Source organism: Palaemon carinicauda, chromosome 43, assembly GCF_036898095.1.
Source record: "Palaemon carinicauda isolate YSFRI2023 chromosome 43, ASM3689809v2, whole genome shotgun sequence".
NCBI classification, from domain to species: domain Eukaryota; kingdom Metazoa; phylum Arthropoda; class Malacostraca; order Decapoda; family Palaemonidae; genus Palaemon; species Palaemon carinicauda.
The window spans coordinates 18752476-18772027 of record NC_090767.1 but is presented as its reverse complement, the minus strand read 5'-3'; the positions used below and the strand labels follow the sequence as shown (position 1 = coordinate 18772027).

Here is a 19552-nt window from a genome sequence, read left to right as displayed (position 1 = left end):
TTCATAACCATAGTTTTTCAATAACACCAAATGCTTCTAGAATTTGATTCCCCAAACCTGACCTCACCGGGAAGACGTAGCAAATACGATCTGCTATAAGGCAGGAGCCTGTACCTTGCATCATCTGAAAACCACGAAACAAGAGGGAGCCGGATAACCTGGTCTCAAATTATTGCTTTCCTATATATTTCAGCCAAATACAAATAGGTGGTAGTCAGATAAAAGGCCCAAGACAGTTATTATTATTATTATTACCTGCTAAGCTACAACCCTAATTGGAAAAGCAGTATGCTATAAGCCCAGGGGCCCCAACAGGGAAAATAACTCAGTGAGGAAAGTACATATATATACCAAGGCCCTTTCCTCAATTTTGGGGGGTAGCCGACATCAAAACCAATGAAACAGTAAAGGGGACCTCTCCTCTCTACGTTCCTCCCAGCCTGACAATGGACTCAACCGAGTTCAGCTGGTACTGCTAGGGTGCCACAGCCCACCCTCCCCCGTTATCCACCACAGATGAAGATTCATAATGATGAATCCCCTGCTGCTCCTACCTTCACGGTCTTCCAAGGCACCGGAGGAAAGGAAACAAAGAAAAATAAAATATTCTTAGAGCAACAAGATTAAAAATGAATATTTTCTATATAAACTATAAATATTTAACAAAACAAGAGGAAGAGAAATAAGATAGAATAACGTACCAGAGTGTACCCTTAAGCAAGAGACAGTGAAAGACCATGGTACAGAGGCTATGGCACTACCCAAGATTAGAGGACAATGGTTGATTCTCCTAGAAGAGCTGTTTACCATAGCTAAAGAATCTCTTAAACCCTTACAAAGAAAATAGTGGCCACTGAAAAATTAGTCCAAAACAAAGAATTTCATGGTAATCTCAGTGTTGTCAGGAGTATGAGGACAAGAGGAGAATACGTAAAGAATAGGCCAGACTATTCGGTGTGTGTGTAGGCAAAGAAAAAATGCACCGTAATCAGAGAGAGAGGGATCCAATGTAGTACTGTCTGGCCAGTCAAAAGATGCCGTAACTCTCTAGTGGTAGTATCTCATCGGGTGGCTGAGTAAACCAACAATTGAACAGGACTGTCCTGAAAACTGTAAACATATAGAATGTGAATCCACTTCTTCCAAAAGGAATTCATAGATTTTGCATTCTGCCCAATATCTTAACAAACAATACACAGCAAACTCAAATGCTTATATGGACAAACTCGATCTCTAATAGACATAGGAAACTCAAATGCTAACACAAGCTGTAGCTAGGAAAGAACACTGTTTTCAACATTCTCCTATTCACCAAAAATTCTAATGTCACATCAATTCCAAAAACCTTCATTAAAAGAAAGGCAAATTTAGGTGAATATATTCATAGACAAACGGACTTTGTTACGAATACAAATGGTTGCGGACACTAACACACAAGACAATTCTGTCAAAGAAATACCTCGAAGAAAAGGGAACAGATCAAAATAAATGGGATAAAAGTTTAACAAAAGATGCGAAAACCTTCAATAAATCATGAATAATGGAACTAATCTTACCCTTTCTGCACTAAAAATTGATAAACAGTTTTGATAAATCTTGTACAACTCAAATTCATGTATTAATGCACACTAGCTGTGAGAGAGATATTGATTCACATAAAGTGATCTAAAGTAACCAAGACAAGACTTATCTATAATATATATTATGACAATACCATTTAAAAATATGAGCAGATTTATTAACAAGACAGTTTTGAGAAATGATCTCTCTCTCTCTCTCTCTCTCTCTCTCTCTCTCTCTCTCTCTCTCTCTCTCTCTCTCTCTCTGGGAGTTGTATCTCGAAATGCTCTGAGATTCACAGAGCTACATTACCATATACCTTGTCGTACCTTTGGTGCTGATATTTTTCACACTATCTACCTTCCTGACGGATTACATTTATTGTTTTGGAAGAGGTGAGGCGAGTTGACCGAGGGCTTCGTAACTCTTGGAATTGCCTCAGAGCTTCAAAGAATCTTGAAGTTGACTGAGGCCTTTGTAAGACCTCCTAATTGATCTATCTATACTGCATTCAGGCACTTGCAAAGCCTTCTTGAATTATTCTTGCTGAAGATTGAGTGTTGCATCAATTACTGGTGGAAGATTATCTGCAATAAAAGCGAAAAGTTACATCAAATGATCCAGGCCTTTGTTAATAAAATATTCAAAATAATTACCAGAGGTCTGATAGGCGGAAGAACAGCTTGCTTCGTTAAGTAGGATTTTGTGTTTTAGAAAAGCTATACTGTATAAATGTACATTAAAATGTAGATATTCTACATATCAATGTACAATTATACAGTATAGCTTTTCTAAAACACTAAAATCCTACGTCAGTTCTTTAATCATAAAATGTATCTTAATATATTTTGAGTATTAATGACTGTGAGAGAGGCAAGAGAGCGTGCTAGAAATAGGAATGAATGGCGAGCGATTGTGACGCAGTTCCGGTAGGCCCTGCTGCTTCCTCCAGTGCCTTGGATGACCGCGGAGGTAGCAGCAGTAGGGGATTCGGCATTATGAAGCTTCATCTGTGGTGGATAATGTGGAAGGGTGGGCTGTGCCACCCTAGCAGTACCAGCCGAACTTGGTTGAGTCCCTTGTTAGGCTGGGAGGAACATAGAGAGGAGACGTCCCCTTTTTTGTTTCATTTGTTTGATGTTGGCTAACCCCCCAAATTGGGGGAAGTGCCTTGGTATGTATATGTAATAATAACTTATATAATAAACTGCAAGACTTATATCTTATGTCAAATGTATTACATTAAATAAGACAAAATCGGCCTAAACACTGTCCAATCATTATTAAGTTCAGTTCTTCTCAGGGTGCCTGCCTAACTCGTGCAATTTTTATGAAAATTACGGGATACATCAGAAATGGGCTTTTTGAGTTACACTGGTGATAGACAGAGCTATGAACATAACATTTTTATTTGAAATTTTAGGTTAGGTTCAGCTCATTCTACAATAAAATTTAACAATCGACATATAAGACAGATTCTTGGAACCTATTTGTTCGTAAGCTAGGAGGGACTTCTGTACTCTAAGACTGAGGAAATATCACAAGTTATCAAATAATATAAATGACCCAGAGAGTTATTTTCTATACCTATTAACCGAGAGACAAACCTTTATAAGGGTGTAGAAACTGTTAGAACAGGGAGTACGCTATCCCGCTGGGGGGGGGGGGAGCCCAAGGGTGAGGCTCGCAAAGAGAGAAACAGACCCTTCTCCCAACGGAGACTTATTACAGGTCGCCTACATTGCCTCTGTCCTTGACTCATCCTGCATCTTAGGTCACCTGCAAATTGAAAATCAAATATATTCAACTGCAATTTTATTAACCGATATAAAATAAGTCATATTGGTGTCACCTAAACCTGGATTTGAAAATATATATAAAGAATCTAGAAAATCACTAATATTAACCATAAGTGAATCGGCAATTACATTTTATACACAAATAAATTTACTTCAGTTTACATGTCAGTTTTGCTAATGTACAGAAATCAAGTTATCATAAGAACAAATATAAAAACTACAGATATAAAATTATATAAAACTATTAAGTGTTGCTTTTTAAAACTAGAAGGGCACTCAGTAGAGTGCAGACCTCCACCGCGGCACCTTATTTCTCGACCTTGACCTTTGACCTTAACATGTATTAATTGGCATTGATTTCAATACACTTAAATATGAACCAAGTTTGAAGTCTCTGTGGCAACGATGTCCAAACTTACGAAAGATTACGTGAATTGGTAATTTTGCTCGACTGTGACCCTGACCTTTGACCTTTCAAAATTTAATAATTTCCAGCTAATTACATAAGTTTATCCCTGCAAGTTTCATTACTCTATGATTAAAATTGTGGCCAGGAAGCTGTTCACAAACAAACATAACCTCCTTCCAAGATTGGTGGCGGAGGTAAATATAAAAATGACATATTGGAAAAATTTATTAAACTTTAAACATTGCTTTTTAAAATTACAAAGCCTAATTGTCTAACGACTATTGAGTCTTAGCTTACAATGCACCAACTCATTGAAATATTGGATTAAAACTCGCACAACAGTATTAATGAATAAAAATCCCTTCTGGCCTGGTTTTATAGACTCCTGCATGCAGATAACTATTAACAAATAATGAATACTTACTAATATACTTTTCCCTAATTTAAAAAATGCTATTTCTATAGATTATGACGACGAAATTTTTCTCAGCAGATAGAATTACGAGAACTCTGAGATATTCCAATCTGCGCAAGAATCTTTGCCAACCGCTATCCCTACCTCGAACCTCTAACACATCTATTTCTCAAGGACACAACAGTGGGGCATTAGGTAAAAAAAAATAGCTCTATGGAAGGGGTACCAGTTTGCAAATTGGCTAATTTCAGCATCATAAAAAAACCTTGTGCATCAGACGAGTGTGTCCAATAGGTAGCCGACAAAGCAAATCGGTTGCAGCTTCCTTTACCTCTCTCTCTGCCTCTTCATTTATGAGCGGGTTTGTCGGTACCCGGCAAAACTCAACTTGTATACCTGCTAGAACCCAGCATAATTGAACTGCTATACCTCTCAGCCCAATAATAATGAGCACTCGAAAATCTTCAAAACTTGAGGGTTACTAGAATTAAAACCTTTGAAGTTTCGTAGGCGACTCCTTACGTCACAAAATATTGTAAAATTGGGCCCCTTTCCTATAAGGTTATTTATGTCCATAGGAGTCAGGATGCCATTAAGTTCGGTAGTAAATACAGACGATACTCTAAGACAAAAAATCCAACGCCAGCATCAAATTTGGAGCCTTTAAACCAAAAATAAGTTAATATTAGCAGGTTAAATATACAATACAGTCATATGCACAAACTTTTTTCTTCTTTAATTTCTTTTATCATCATTAATTGCTAAGCTACAACCCTAGTTGGAAACGCAGGATGCTACAAGACCAAGGGCCCCAATTGGGAACAAAAGCCTAGTGAGGAAGGAAGGAACAAGATATCAAAAGAAGAATTGGTATTGCAAAGAATGTAACCATCGTACTAAGCCATGTGTGGAAAGATACATATCACTCTAAACACAAAGAAGCGGCTTCTCAAATATGTTATTTTCATTAGTAAAATAAATTTTTGAATATACTTACCCGATAATCATGTAGCTGTCAACTCCGTTGCCCGACAGAAATCTAAGGAGGGATACGCCAGCTATCACAATACTAGAAGGGGGTGTACTAACAGCGCCACCTGTGGCCAGGTACTCAAGTACTTCTTGTTGACACCTCCTCAATTATTCCTCGATCCCACTGGTTCTTTATGGGGAGGAAGGGAGGGTCAATTAAATCATGATTATCGGGTAAGTATATTCAAAAATTTATTTTACTAATGAAAATAACATTTTTCAATATTAAACTTACCCGATAATCATGTAGCTGATTCGCACCCAGGGGGGTGGGTGAAAACCAGTGAACAAGATTAAAGGATAGCCAAGTATCCCCAAATTTCATATAACAGTTATCTCTAATAACAAATGAAATAATAAGTACCTGGTAAGGAAGTCGAATCGAACCGTTACTCTGCCTCTTTTTTAAGATCGTCTTCCTTACTGAGCGCAGCGTTCCTCTTGGAGGCTGAATCAACCCAAGGTGCTAAAGTATATAGGGTTGCAACCCCTACTAAAGGACCTCTACACAACCTTTAACCCAGGCGCTTCTCAAGAATGAATTGACCACCCGCCAAATCAAAAGGATGCGGAAGGCTTCTTAGCCTACCGTAACAACCATAAAAACAACAAAAGAATTCAAGAGAAAAGTTAAAAAGGTTATGGGATTAAGGGAATGTAGTGGCTGAGCCCTCACCTACTACTGCACTCGCTGCTACGAATGGTCCCAGGGTGTAGCAGTTCTCGTAAAGAGACTGGACATCTTTCAGATAAAATGATGCAAACACTGACTTGCTCCTCCAATAGGTTGCATCCATTACACTCTGCAGAGAACGGTTTTTATTAAAGGCCATCGAAGTAGCTACGGCTCTTACTTCGTGGGTCCTTACCTTCAGCAATGCAAGGTCTTCCTCCTTTAAGTGAGAATGTGCTTCTCTGATCAGAAGCCTTATATAATACGAAAGCCCATTCTTGGACATGGGTCTCGAGGGTTTCCTGATGGCACACCATAAGGCTTCTGACTGTCCTCGGAGAGGTTTAGACCTCTTGAGATAATATTTGAGAGCTCTGACAGGGCAAAGAACTCTCTCAAGTTCGTTACCTACCATGTTGGAAAGGCTAGGTATCTCGAACGATCTAGGCCAAGGACGTGAAGGAAGTTCGTTCTTTGCTAGGAATCCAAGCTGGAAAGAACATGTAGCAGACTCGGTCGTGAAACCAATGTTCTTGCTGAAGGCATGAACCTCACTGACTCTTTTAGCTGTTGCCAGGCAAACGAGAAAAAGAGTCTTGAGGGTAAGGTCCTTGAATGACGCTGACTGGAGAGGTTCGAACCTAGATGTCATAAGGAACCTTAAGACTACGTCTAAATTCCAGCCTGGAGTGGAAAGACGACGATCTTTAGACGTCTCAAAAGACTTAAGAATGTCTTGAAGGTCCTTGTTGGAAGACAGGTCCAAACCTCTATGGCGGAGAACTGAGGCCAACATACTCCTATATCCCTTAATCGTAGGAGCTGAAAGGGATCTCTCATTCCTAAGATGAAGCAGGAAGTCAGCTATTTGGGTCACAGAGGTATTGGTAGAGGATATTGAATTGGCTCTACACCAGCTTCGGAAGACCTCCCACTTAGACTGGTAGACCCTACGAGTGGAAACCCTTCTTGCTCTGGCAATAGCCCTGGCTGCCTCCTTCGAAAAGCCTCGAGCTCTAGCGAATCTTTCGACAGTCTGAAGGCAGTCAGTTGAAGAGCGTGGAGGTTTGGATGTAACCTGTCTACGTGAGGTTGACGTAGAAGGTCCACTCTTAGAGGTAGAGTCCTGGGGAAGTCTACTAGCCATTGTAGTACCTCTGTGAACCATTCTCTTGCAGGCCAAAGGGGAGCAACCAGCGTCAGCCGTGTCCCTTCGTGCGAGACGAATTTCTGCAGAACCTTGTTGATTATCTTGAACGGAGGGAATGCGTACAGGTCGAGATTGGACCAGTTCAGTAGAAAGGCATCCACATGAACTGCTGCAGGGTCTGGAACAGGAGAACAAAACAGAGGAAGTCTCTTGGTCATGGAGGTGGCAAACAGATCTATGGTAGGTTGACCCCACAAGGTCCAAAGTCTGTTGCACACACTCTTGTGGAGGGTCCATTCCGTGGGAATGACCTGATTCCTTCTGCTCAGACGATCTGCTGACACGTTCATATTGCCCTGGATGAACCTCGTGACTAGAGAGAGGTTTAGACTTCTTGACCAAATGAGGAGGTCCCTTGCGATCTCGTAAAGGCTCCTCGAATGGGTCCCCCCTTGCTTGGAGATGTAAGCCAAGGCTGTGGTGTTGTCCGAGTTCACCTCCACCACTTTGCCTAGCAGGAGGGACTTGAAGTTCAACAGGGCTAGATGAACTGCCAGCAGTTCCTTGCAGTTGATGTGGAGAGATCGTTGTTCCTCGTTCCACATTCCGGAGCATTCCTTTCCGTCCAAGGTTGCACCCCAGCCCGAGTCCGATGCATCTGAGAAGAGATGAAGATTGGGGGTCTGAATGGCCAAGGATAGACCCTCTCTGAGAAGAAGGTTGTGCTTCCACCACAGGAGAGTGGTCTTCATCTCTTGGTTGATAGGGATAGAGATTGCTTCCAGGGTAGAACTCTTGTCCCAATGAGCTGCAAGGTGGAATTGAAGAGGGCGGAGGTGGAGTCTGCCCAGCTCGACAAACAGGGCTAGGGACGAGAGAGTCCCTGTGAGACTCATCCACTGTCTCACTGAGCAACTGTTCCTCTTCAGCATGTTCATGATGCACTCTAGGGCTTGGCTTATCCTGGGGGCCGATGGAAAAGCCCGAAAACTCTGACTCTGAATTTCCATTCCCAGATACACGATGGATTGTGAGGGAATGAGTTGAGATTTTTCCAAATTGACTAATAGACCCAGGTCTCTGATAAGGTCTAAAGTCCAATGAAGATTCTCCAGACAACGACGACTCGAGGAGGCTCTCAACAGCCAGTCGTCTAGGTAGAGGGAGGCTCTGATGTTTGACAAGTGAAGGAATTTGGCTACATTCCTCATCAGAAGGGTAAAGACCATAGGAGCTGTGCTTAGGCCAAAACACAGGGCTTGGAATTGGTAGACGACCTTTCCGAAAACGAATCTTAGGAAAGGTTGGGAGTCTGGATGAATCGGAACGTGAAAATAAGCATCTTTCAAGTCCAATGAGACCATCCAGTCCTCCTGTCTGACCGCTGCTAAGACCGACTTGGTCGTCTCCATCGTGAACGTCAGCTTGGTGACATACTCGTTGAGAGCGCTGACGTCCAGGACAGGTCTCCAACCTCCTGTCTTCTTGGCCACAAGAAAGAGGCGGTTGTAGAAGCCCGGGGATTGATGGTCCCGGACTACAACCACAGCCTTCTTCTGCACAAGAAGCGACACCTCCTGGTGCAAAGCTAGCCTCTTGTCCTCCTCTTTGTAGTTGGGAGAGAGGTTGATGGGCGAAGTGGTCAGAGGTGGTTGAAGGAAGAATGGAATCCTGTAACCGAACCTCAGCCAACTGACAGACTGTGCGTCTGCACCTCTCATCTCCCAAGCTCGCCAGAAGGTCTTGAGTCTGGCTCCTACTGTCGTCTGGAGAATCGGAGAGTCAGTGTTTTCCTTTGGATGGCTTGGATCCTTTCCTGGACTTGCCTCTGTAAGAGTCTGGACGGGAGCTTCCTCGGCTGGAGGCTCTGCCACGAAAGGGCGGTATGAATCTAGTCGCAGGAGTATCAGTCACTGGGGAGCGGTAAGTCTTAGGGGCTGAGGTGGAAGCCTTAGACTTACGAGCCGAAGAAGCTACAAGATCGTGCGTGTCTTTCTGAATCAAAGCAGCCGACAAATCTTTAATGAGCTCTTCGGGAAAAATAAACTTCGAAAGAGGAGCAAACAGAAGTTGTGAGCGTTGGCAAGGGGTAATGCTGGCGGAAAGGAAAGAACACAGCTGTTCTCTTTTCTTCAAAACCCCTGACACGAACAAGGACGCTAGCTCGCCCGATCCGTCTCTGATGGCCTTATCCATACAGGACATTAACAGCATGGCAGAATCTTTGTCCGTATGGGAGGTTTTCTTGCTGAGGGCCCCCAGGCACCAGTCGAGAAAATTAAACATTTCAAACGCTCTAAACACTCCTTTAAGCAAGTGATCCAAGTCCGAGAAGGTCCAACACACTTTTGAGCGTCTCATAGCAGATCTTCGAGGCGAGTCTACCAGACTTGAGAAGTCAGCCTGGGCAGAGGCAGGTATTCCCAAGCCTGGTGCTTCCCCTGTGGCATACCAAACGCTCGCTTTCGAAGTGAGCTTCGTTGGAGGGAACATGAAGGAAGTCTTGCCAAGAAGTTGCTTAGACTGCAGCCATTCCCCTAGGATCCTAAAAGCCCTCTTGGAGGATCTAGCTAGGACAAGCTTGGTATAGGAAGACTGAGCTTGTTGCACTCCCAGCGAAAACTCAGATGGTGGAGAGCGGGGTATAGCTGAGACAAAATGGTCTGGATAAACCTCCCTGAGAAGAGCCAAGACCTTGCGAAAATCAAGAGACTGTGGAGAGGGTCTGGAGTCGTCCAGGTCCGAAGAGGGATCAAGGTGTGCTTCCTCATCATCCGAAATCTCAACCCCAGAATGAGGCGACGGGATCGGATACGAATGCTGAACCGCAGAGTCAGAACGAGCAGGAACAACAACAGAGGTGGAAGGAGGAGGTGCAGCAAGTTCCTGTTCCTGTGGTATGAGTGGAGCGTGAATAGATCGAGGCTGTGCAGAACAAGGTAAAGTTCCCGCAAGCAGAGATGTCTGAGTAGCAGGATCAGGGTGCACGGGTAGAGCTCGGTGCAGCAGCTGAGCAGACTGACTCACAGGTGGAAGAGGTTCAACATCGTACGCCTGGCAGATGGAGCTGCGACTGGGTGCAGCGAGTGCAGGCGGGTGCAGCACAGGCTGAACCGGTGCAGGAGGTTGGTGCACCACCGGTGCAGGCGGGTGCAGCAAAGGCTGAACGGGTGCAGGAGGTTGGTGCACCACCGGTGCAGGCGGGTGCAGCACAGGCTGAACGGGTGCAGGAGGTTGGTGCACCACCGGTGCAGGCGGGTGCAGCACAGGCTGAACGGGTGCAGGAGGTTGGTGCACCACCGGTGCAGGCGGGTGCAGCACAGGCTGAACCGGTGCAGGAGATAGGTGCACCACAGGTGCAGGAGGTGCAGCACTCTCAGCACGACACTCACGCATCAGGTCCGAAAGCTGAGCTTGCATGGACTGAAGCATAGACCACTTGGGATCAGCAGAGACAGTAGCAGACTGAGGTAAAGCCATAACAGTGGTTGCACCACCGGTGCAGCTCTGTTGTACCTTACTCCTCTTGGGCGGAGTACAATCGCTAGAAGACTGAGGCGAGTCAGAGCTGAGCCAACGACTGCAACCTGGCTGAGCACTCGCGGGTAGGACTCTGCGTTTAAGAGGTCTAGAGACCTGAGACCAACGTTTCTTCCCCGAGAGAAGATCAGCGGACGAGCGGAAGACGGGCTCAATCGTCTGCAAGTGGGAGTGACGGTCTATGGTAGACACGCCCGCAACCACTGAGGATGATTCTGTGCGCCTAACAAGGCCTGCCGAACCCTTATGCCCTTCGACATTGCTTCTCCCCTGGGCTTGGGAGCTTGCAAGAGGTCCCGGACTGGGAGAACGACTGGCTCGCACAGAAAAATCCCCACGCACCACACTGGCACTAACACTAGTACAAGGCACTGCACCGACACTAGCACTCATCACAGCACTGGCACTAACTTCACCCACTGCACTCTTGGCCTTCAACTCTTTCACTTCGGCCATCAGAGACTTATGGTCACTTACCACTGACTCTACCTTATCGCCTAAAGCCTGAATAGCACGTAAAACCACTGACATATCAGGCGGAGGGCACACAGTAGGATCGGGGGTAGCCACTACAGGGGTAGGATCAGGAAGAGGATCATGAGATGAGGAAAATAAAGAAGAGTGAGAAGAACTCCTCCTAGCTCTAATTCTCTCTAACTTAGAAGAATACTTTAAAAGTCGGACAAAATCCAATTCCGAAAGACCGGCGCATTCCTCACATCGATTTTCTAACTGACAGGGTCTGTCCCTACAGTCAGAACAAGCGGTGTGAGGATCTACCGAGACCTTCGGAATACGTCTATTGCAAGACCTACAACGTCTATGGGAGGGGGCTTGCGAAATGTCAGACATTTTGTTTTCAAGAGAAGTCAAAGGGAGATCCAAAAAACAAGCAAAAATTCGTTAACCGTTAAACTGAATTAAATAAAAGCTATCTAGCTAATATCAGAAGGTTTCCAGTAATGCGACAGCCGTAAATCAAAGAGAATACATCACCAAATAAGCGAGAATAAACTCGAAGACCATGAGCGTATCCCAGAACGTCTAGCCGGAGGCACGACAGAGGAATAATTGAGGAGGTGTCAACAAGAAGTACTTGAGTACCTGGCCACAGGTGGCGCTGTTAGTACACCCCCTTCTAGTATTGTGATAGCTGGCGTATCCCTCCTTAGATTTCTGTCGGGCAACGGAGTTGACAGCTACATGATTATCGGGTAAGTTTAATATTGAAAACACTAGTTTTCTCCATCGCATCATACGGCTCAGAATGTTGGGTTTCAAAAGCTACAGATCGGAAAAGATTAGAAAGTTTTGAACTATGGTGTTACAGAAGAGTCCTTAGGATAAGCTGGATTGAGAAAAAGACTAACGTGGAAGTTCTACAAAAGATCAATATCGAAAAAAGATGACTTGACATTTTGGATTAAAGAAAACTAACTTTTATTGGACACCAGGTTTAGAAACACAATACTCTGGAAAGAACGCTACTAATTGGATCAGTCTATGGTACAAGAACGAGAGGAAGGCCTAAAACTAGATTGAGTGACAATATCAAGGAGATGTGCGGGCTAACGATGGTGGAGTTGGAAAGGAAGGCTCAAGACCGGAATGAATCGAGATGTTTTGTGCAGAGGGCCACGGCTGTTCGACATCGAACACCCAGTACTTGAACAATTCTGTATAGAGTTTTAAGAACAATAATGACATTATAAGAGATATGCTAACCATTATCTACAGGAAATAAGAAAAATAGGCAGTGCCCCTGAAAACTAAGTGTATGGATTAGTGAGCTTCCCTTGCCGTTAGACAGTCACAGACGACACGTCATTATATAGTTTGACAGCCGAGTTCACGCTATGAAAAAAACATTGCCTTTCTATATCTGTAGGAACAAATATATATTAATCATGTTTAACTCAGCCAGGCAGATTTTTCACAATAGTTATTGAAAACTAAGAAAAGTATTTTGTGTCTAGTTTTGCTAGCAGTACCAGCCGAACTTTGTTGACTCCCTCGTCAGGCTGGGAGAAGCGTAGGGAGGAAACGTCCCCTTTTTTTTTTTCATTTGTTAGATGTCAGCTAACTCCCAAAATTGGAGAAGTGCCTTGGTAAATAAATATATAGTTTTGCTGCTTAAATATACACCCAACATACTGAATGAACAACGCACATACGAAAAAACTTCTCAAAACAAATACAGTGCTTGTACCAAGGAACTTTCTGTTCAAATCTACGAAGGCAGTAGATGGCGCAAGTACTTGCAGAGAGTAATGCCAAAATCTCAAACTTTTGAAAAATTCTGATCTATAAAACTTCAAAATTCCATATAGTTGAGGCTGGAAATGTTAATTAAATTAAGTTTTTAATAACTCATAAGTCATTCAACATCAGGCCAGATAAAAGTCTTCAGCAAATATATAACAAGAGTCTTTGCCTAAGGTAAGACCCTCACATACTGGGGTAGGTTAGGTTAGGTAAGGGAAGAAATGATCTGCCATTAACACACACATTTGGTAGTTACAATAAAATTGATATATTTAACTTTTTATTATAATCCAAAACTACATATATATAATTCCATGAATTTCCAGCAATGGCCTGGATCATGGAATTTGAATCATATAACAGAATCATGATGGCCAGTCTCTGCCACTACGAAAATGGTACTGTCACTAGAAGCCGGTTCAAAAACTCTAAATCTACATTTTTCCATATAAATTCTGGGATTGCCACTCTTAATTATATATCAACATAGTAATAAAGTTATATAGATTAACCTCTGACACTAATACTTACAGAAAAGTCACTTTAAAAGGCACAAAAATTAAATAAAACTTATGAACAGGGACGGCCATTGAAGAGCTGGATGTATCACACCGTCTGGCGTCTGCCATATTGTTATGAAGATAAATCCCTAAACTAACGAAACTTCCCCTAAAATAGGGGCTAAGTTTCTCCCTAGCATTAATCAACACAATCTAAATTCAGTATTATATATATTTCTATGCTTTATAGTTACATTATATAATGTAATTAATTTCAGGAATTACATTTTTGTAACCATAAATAATGGAATTTTCCTTAAAGCATCAAACTGATTTTGAAAACTTGTCCCCAAAATCCCTAAATTTTTCTGATTTTGGAATAATTCCCCTAAATGTAGATGCCATGATCTAAGTGTCAACAAGCTTAAATACAAAATATGTAATAAAATCGTATATAGATTAAATTTAAAACAATGAAACCATATGAATATTAAATTAAAATATGATTATGATATATTTATAATAATTAATAATGTTCATGGACAAGGCGATGGTATCGCCTCCTATTGAGTGTAAAAACAACTAATTTTACAACAGATAACTTTTCTATTATATAACTATTGTATAAACTCAAAATTTATGCTTAATAAATATCATTTTTATTAAAAAAATAAATAAATAAACTAGGAAAATTCATTAAAAATAGATTTTTATGCCAATAATTCTCTATTTATCAAATAAATATGATATATTAAAGGTACATTGCAAATATTAGTTGGTAATGCAAAAAATCAGCTGATTTTTAGCAAGACCACGTGGTCAAAATGAAAAAGATTATATGAATGAAATATAGTGAAATTTTCAATAAAATTCCCTTAGATTTTATCAAAGTTCAATTTTAATCAAGAAAATTTGTTGAAAAGTCTGTATATTTCTCGTAATTTGGAATAATTAGGATATTTTGTTAGTGTTTGAATTTGACGCCATTTTCTTAAGGGAAAATAACTGTGGACAATAATAGATATTTAAAAGGTAATTGTCAACTTCTTATGTAAACAATGGCGATATTACCTTTATTATCTTGCAAATATTTGAAAAATATCACACAGTTTGAAATATTATATATATATTAGTTTTTTATAGTCTTAATATATCAATACACTATTGAAATTATATATAGAATAAATATATATTAATAGACTAGTTAAAAACTCACCCTAGAAGGCTTTCTTAGTATATAACTATCATTCTAAATTTAGATCATTGATATAAAAAATATATTTTAGTCAAAATTCACTTAAAAATTTAATAAATTATTGATTAAATATGTTGTTATGGCTATAATTTCTTTATTTATTTGTTAGATAATATTAAATTTTAAGGTTTTTGCTAAACTTATCTGGTAAAACATGAAACAAACATTTCTTTTTTTGCCAAATCTTTTAAGTAAATAATTTTTACTTTTACATTTGATTAAAACCAATCAAATTTTATCATATTAATTTTATCAGGAATTTTCATCTTTATTATGAATGTTAAAGATTTAAATCTCTTGTTGCTTAAATAAGTTTTAAGATGAAAATCTCCCAACAATTTTCAATTTAATTTGTCTGGGACACCAATACTAGGTTGGTTTCCTGTGTGATCAGAGAAAAGTCTCCCACCATCACCAACACGCAGTTGTCCAGCGTGTTGATGAAAACTGGCCAAACCTTAGACATGAATAAGGACATGTCTGAGGCCTTTGTCCTTTATTATAACCCCAAATGATAAGGATATGTTTATACACAGTTGAGTAAACTCAGTGGAATATTATGGACCTACAATACCTAAGTCCAGTGCTACACCACTCCGTCAATTATTATTATTATTATTATTATTATTATTATTAGCTAAGCTACAACCCTAATTGGTAAAGCAGGATGCTATAAGCCCAAGGGCTCCAACAGGGTAAAATAGCCCAGTGAGGAAAGGAAATAAAGAAATAAATAAAATAAGAGAGAGAGAGAGAGAGAGAGAGAGAGAGAGAGAGAGAGAGAGGAGAGAGAGAGAGAGAGAGAGAGAGAGAGAGTTCTAAACGCAAATATATAATATCAATTATTATTATTATTGAGAGAGAGAGAGGAGAGAGAGAGAGAGAGAGAGAGAGGAGAGAGAGAGAGAGAGAGAGATCTATGTAGCCGTTTCTAGTCCACTGCAGGACAAAGACCTCAGACATGTCCTTATTCATGGCTGTAGTTTGGCCAGTTTTCATCACCACGCTGGCCAACTAGGGATTGGTGATGGTGGGAGACCTCTTCTCTGACCGTTCACAGGAAACCAACCTATAGTAAAACCAATCTGTCGTGGCTGCTGAGACGATTTCTGACCCACTGTGTAGTGTACTCGTGTCAAAATGATTCAGCCGCTTTAAGGAAAAATGAACACAGTACTTAGACTGAGTGAAACTGATAAAGGGTAGCCCCCCTTAAGACAGATGTCTTTTCTTTTCGACTATCTCACAGGATTAACCAGAGGTGGCTACGATTAAGCACAAGTTAAATCCAGTCTCTCTCTCTCTCTCTCTCTCTCTCTCTCTCTCTCTCTCTCTCTCTCTCTCTCTCTCTCTCTCTCTCGTCTTCGTACCGTGACTGCTCTAGACGACTTCAACAAATATGTTTTAAGAAGAACAGTGTTAAACTTTTACGCACGAAAAGAAATCTCCACTTTTGAAAAAAAAAAAAAAAAAAAAAAATACTGGTGGAAGGTGAAGAAAACGTTGCATTCAATATATGCAAAGAATCTCTAAGAAAAGTCTACATAATTTATACTACACACACACACACACACACACACACACACACACACATATATATATATATATATATATATATATATATATATATATATATATATATATATATATATATATATATATAGGCTATACACTTAGGGGTCAAGTTTGTCTATATTAAAGTTTCCCGGCCAGGCCACGAACAACGCGCCTCTCTCTCTCTCTCTCCTCTCTCTCTCTCTCTCTCTCTCTCTCTCTCTCTCTCTCTCTCTCTCCCCTTAGATTTGAAACATTGTATATACAATAGTTTAAATGTAGACATCTTGATACCTTATAAATATATTTCCTTTTTTTTTCTTTTCCAAAATATATTTTTTTAACTAAATGTCAGTGCAATAGCACCTTAAAACAAAAACGAAATATGGATAAAGGATGGAAGAATAATTGAGAGAGAGAGAGAGAGAGAGAGAGAGAGAGAGAGAGAGAGAGATTCTGGGTGCTCAGACGAAAGCAATTGCCACATGGTGCCAAATATCAAAACAATACTCTACTTCAAGATTAAAATTAGAATTAATGAGCTATAAATGGTTTAATTGTATTTGATCCTCGACTTTCATATAAAATGAATTAAGTTTAGTGAAAGTTTGAAAAATAGCAAATTAGACAATGGCTAGGTTAAGTCAAATTTGGAAATCAATTGGCTTGAAATTACATATAAAAATCAGACTATATATATATATATATATATATATATATATATATATATATATATATATATATATATATATATATATATATATCAGTTTAGAGAGATCGGTGTTACTACAGGGATGTAAGTCATGGTATGGCAACGAAACAATAGATTTAGTATAGTTGAGAAAAGAGTCCTCACAAGGATATTGGGAGTAAAATGGCAGGCAGGATTAGAAATGAGACTATAAGAGAGATTACTCGAGTGCCATATGTGGATGAGATCATGGTGAGGGGTAGATGGAGATGGTTTGGGCATGCTCTTCGCCCTCCCCAAGAGAGATTAGTTCACCAAACTTTCAACTGGGCTCCACAAGGCACTAGAAAGAGTTGGAAGGCCCAGACCTACATGGCTGAGGGACTATGAAGCGCGAAGTAGACGATGAATGGAGAATATTGAATTAAAAGCTCAAGATAGAGATGACTGGCGAATTCTAACCGAGGCCCTTTGAGTCAATATCTTAAAAAAAGTGAAGGTACGAGAGAGAGAGAGAGAGAGAGAGAGAGAGAGAGAGAGAGAGAGAGAGAGAGAGAGAGAGATGTACATCGATCCATTTGAGTAGGAAATAAGTATGGTATGAATTACTTATAGGAAAAAGAAAGGCATCATTAGCTTAAAGAAGCAGGGCAATACATAAGTGAATAAAACAGTAACCGAGGAAAAGAGAGCTACTTAAACCACCCAACTCCCCCTCCAAGCACCGGCCACAGTGAACCTACTTCAGACGAAAACTCTCTCTCTCTCTCTCTCTCTCTCTCTCTCTCTCTCTCTCTCTCTCTCTCTCTCTCTCTCTCTCTCTCTCTCTCATATATATATATACATATAACAAATGCAATCGTTTCTAGTCCACTACAGGACAAAGGCCTCAGACATGTCCTTATTCATGTCTGGAGTTTGTATGCGTGGGAATGATGACGCTCATAGGTGTGTGTGTGTGTGTGTGTGTGTGTGTGCGTTTCTTGTTGTCTAGAGCAACCCCGTTATTATGAACATGACATCGTTCCCCTTCATCTAAAGCATTCGAAATGAATCCAAGAAAAGCCTTAGGAATTCTATTGAGTTTGACAGACGCTACAATACAACACAAAGAGACAAAGTAAAAAGAAAATAAACTTACCCTTTGGATGAATTTTTACATCCTTTGCGTGTCACTGGTGGAAAATAACTGACCGTGTCACGTGACGAGGGACATTCAGGACGTAGGACCTCCTTAAGCTCCTTCCAGGGCCCAAGGTCACGGTGGGCCCCGGGAGGGGCGCCTCAGGGCTCTCAGGAGTCGCGAAGTCTGTGAGATTTAGGGACAGCGTAATTTTCACATTTATTTTCAAGTAATGAGTAGTGATTAAAATTGCAATTAAAGACTGAAATGTGTTTATTAAAATAAAGTCTATATCAGGGTAGATATTCTGAATAGATAAAATCTTTTATATATATTCGTTATATTTGAAATTACGAGATCTGTGAGATTTAGTCATTTCTTCCGACCATTCGGCCTCTTGCCATTTATTTCAATTCATTTTCAGGATTTTTTTTATAGTCCCTATCCTATATAGCCTCCCAAAAATCATTAATAGAAACCAGAACAAACGTAAAGTATTTTATTGTATATAATAATAATAATAATAATAATAATAATAATAATAATAATAATAATAATAATAATAATAAATGAAAAAATGAAAGATATAGATAATGATACAATTAAAAATTGGTTGAATTGAAATTATATATATATATATATATATATATATATATATATATATATATATATATATATATATATATATATATATATATGTGTGTGTGTGTATACATATAGTAGATAGTAGACTGGCCAATCACCAGCCACCCGTTGAGATGCTACCGCTAGAGAGTTATGGGGTCCTTTGACTGGCCAGACAGTACTACATTGGATCCTTCTCTCTGGTTACGGTTCATTTTCCCTTTGCCTACACACTCATCGAATTGTCTGGGCTATTCTTTACAGATTCTCCTCTGTCCTCATACACCTGACAACACTGACATTACCAAACAATTCTTCTTCACCCAAGAGGTTATTATACTGTAATTGTTCAGTAAGCTACTTTCCTCTTGGTAAGGGTAGAAGAAGAGACTCTTTAGCTATGGTCAGCAGCTCTTCTAAGAGGAGGACACTCCAAAATGAAACCATTAATCTCTAGTCTTGGGTAGTGCTTGCCTTTACGTAGATCTCTATCTTCGTAAATAAACCTCACTTTTCGTAGATTAAAAGTTGATTGAAAATGTCCGATCGCCAATTTAAAAAGATATTAAAATGATCTTTGTAGTTTCGTAACTTGTGTCCAATTGGAGACTCCCTTGTTTGGATATTTCTGTAATAATAATGTGTGTGTGTGTGTGTGTCTGTCTGTGATGGTTACTTGAATTCGTGTCCTCATTCCTTCATTATTCATTATCTCTTCTGCTACAACTGATCAATTTAAGTAATGGCAAGTTATGTTATGGCAGTATTCAATTTGTCTTGAGGAATTATTTACCTTCAAATGATACAGTCAGCAACTATCTCTCTCTCTCTCTCTCTCTCTCTCTCTCTCTCTCTCTCTCTCTCTCTCTCTCTCTCTCATAGAATATAACCGAATGGGTCCCTAGTTATCACAAAACCAACAGGGAAAGGAAAAGAAGACGATGGATTGACGAACTAAGAAA

General features: G+C 40.2%; 1 long non-coding RNA gene across 1 annotated transcript; it reads right to left on the bottom strand.

The window, feature by feature from the left end:
- Positions 1 to 1050: 1050 nt before the first annotated feature.
- LOC137633553 (uncharacterized) lies at positions 1051 to 13455 on the bottom strand. The gene is made up of 3 exons (XR_011042270.1): positions 13375 to 13455; positions 3168 to 3339; positions 1051 to 2147 (listed from the first exon to the last, which is right to left on the bottom strand). It is a non-coding gene; the product is annotated as an uncharacterized lncRNA (long non-coding RNA).
- Positions 13456 to 19552: the final 6097 nt, after the last annotated feature.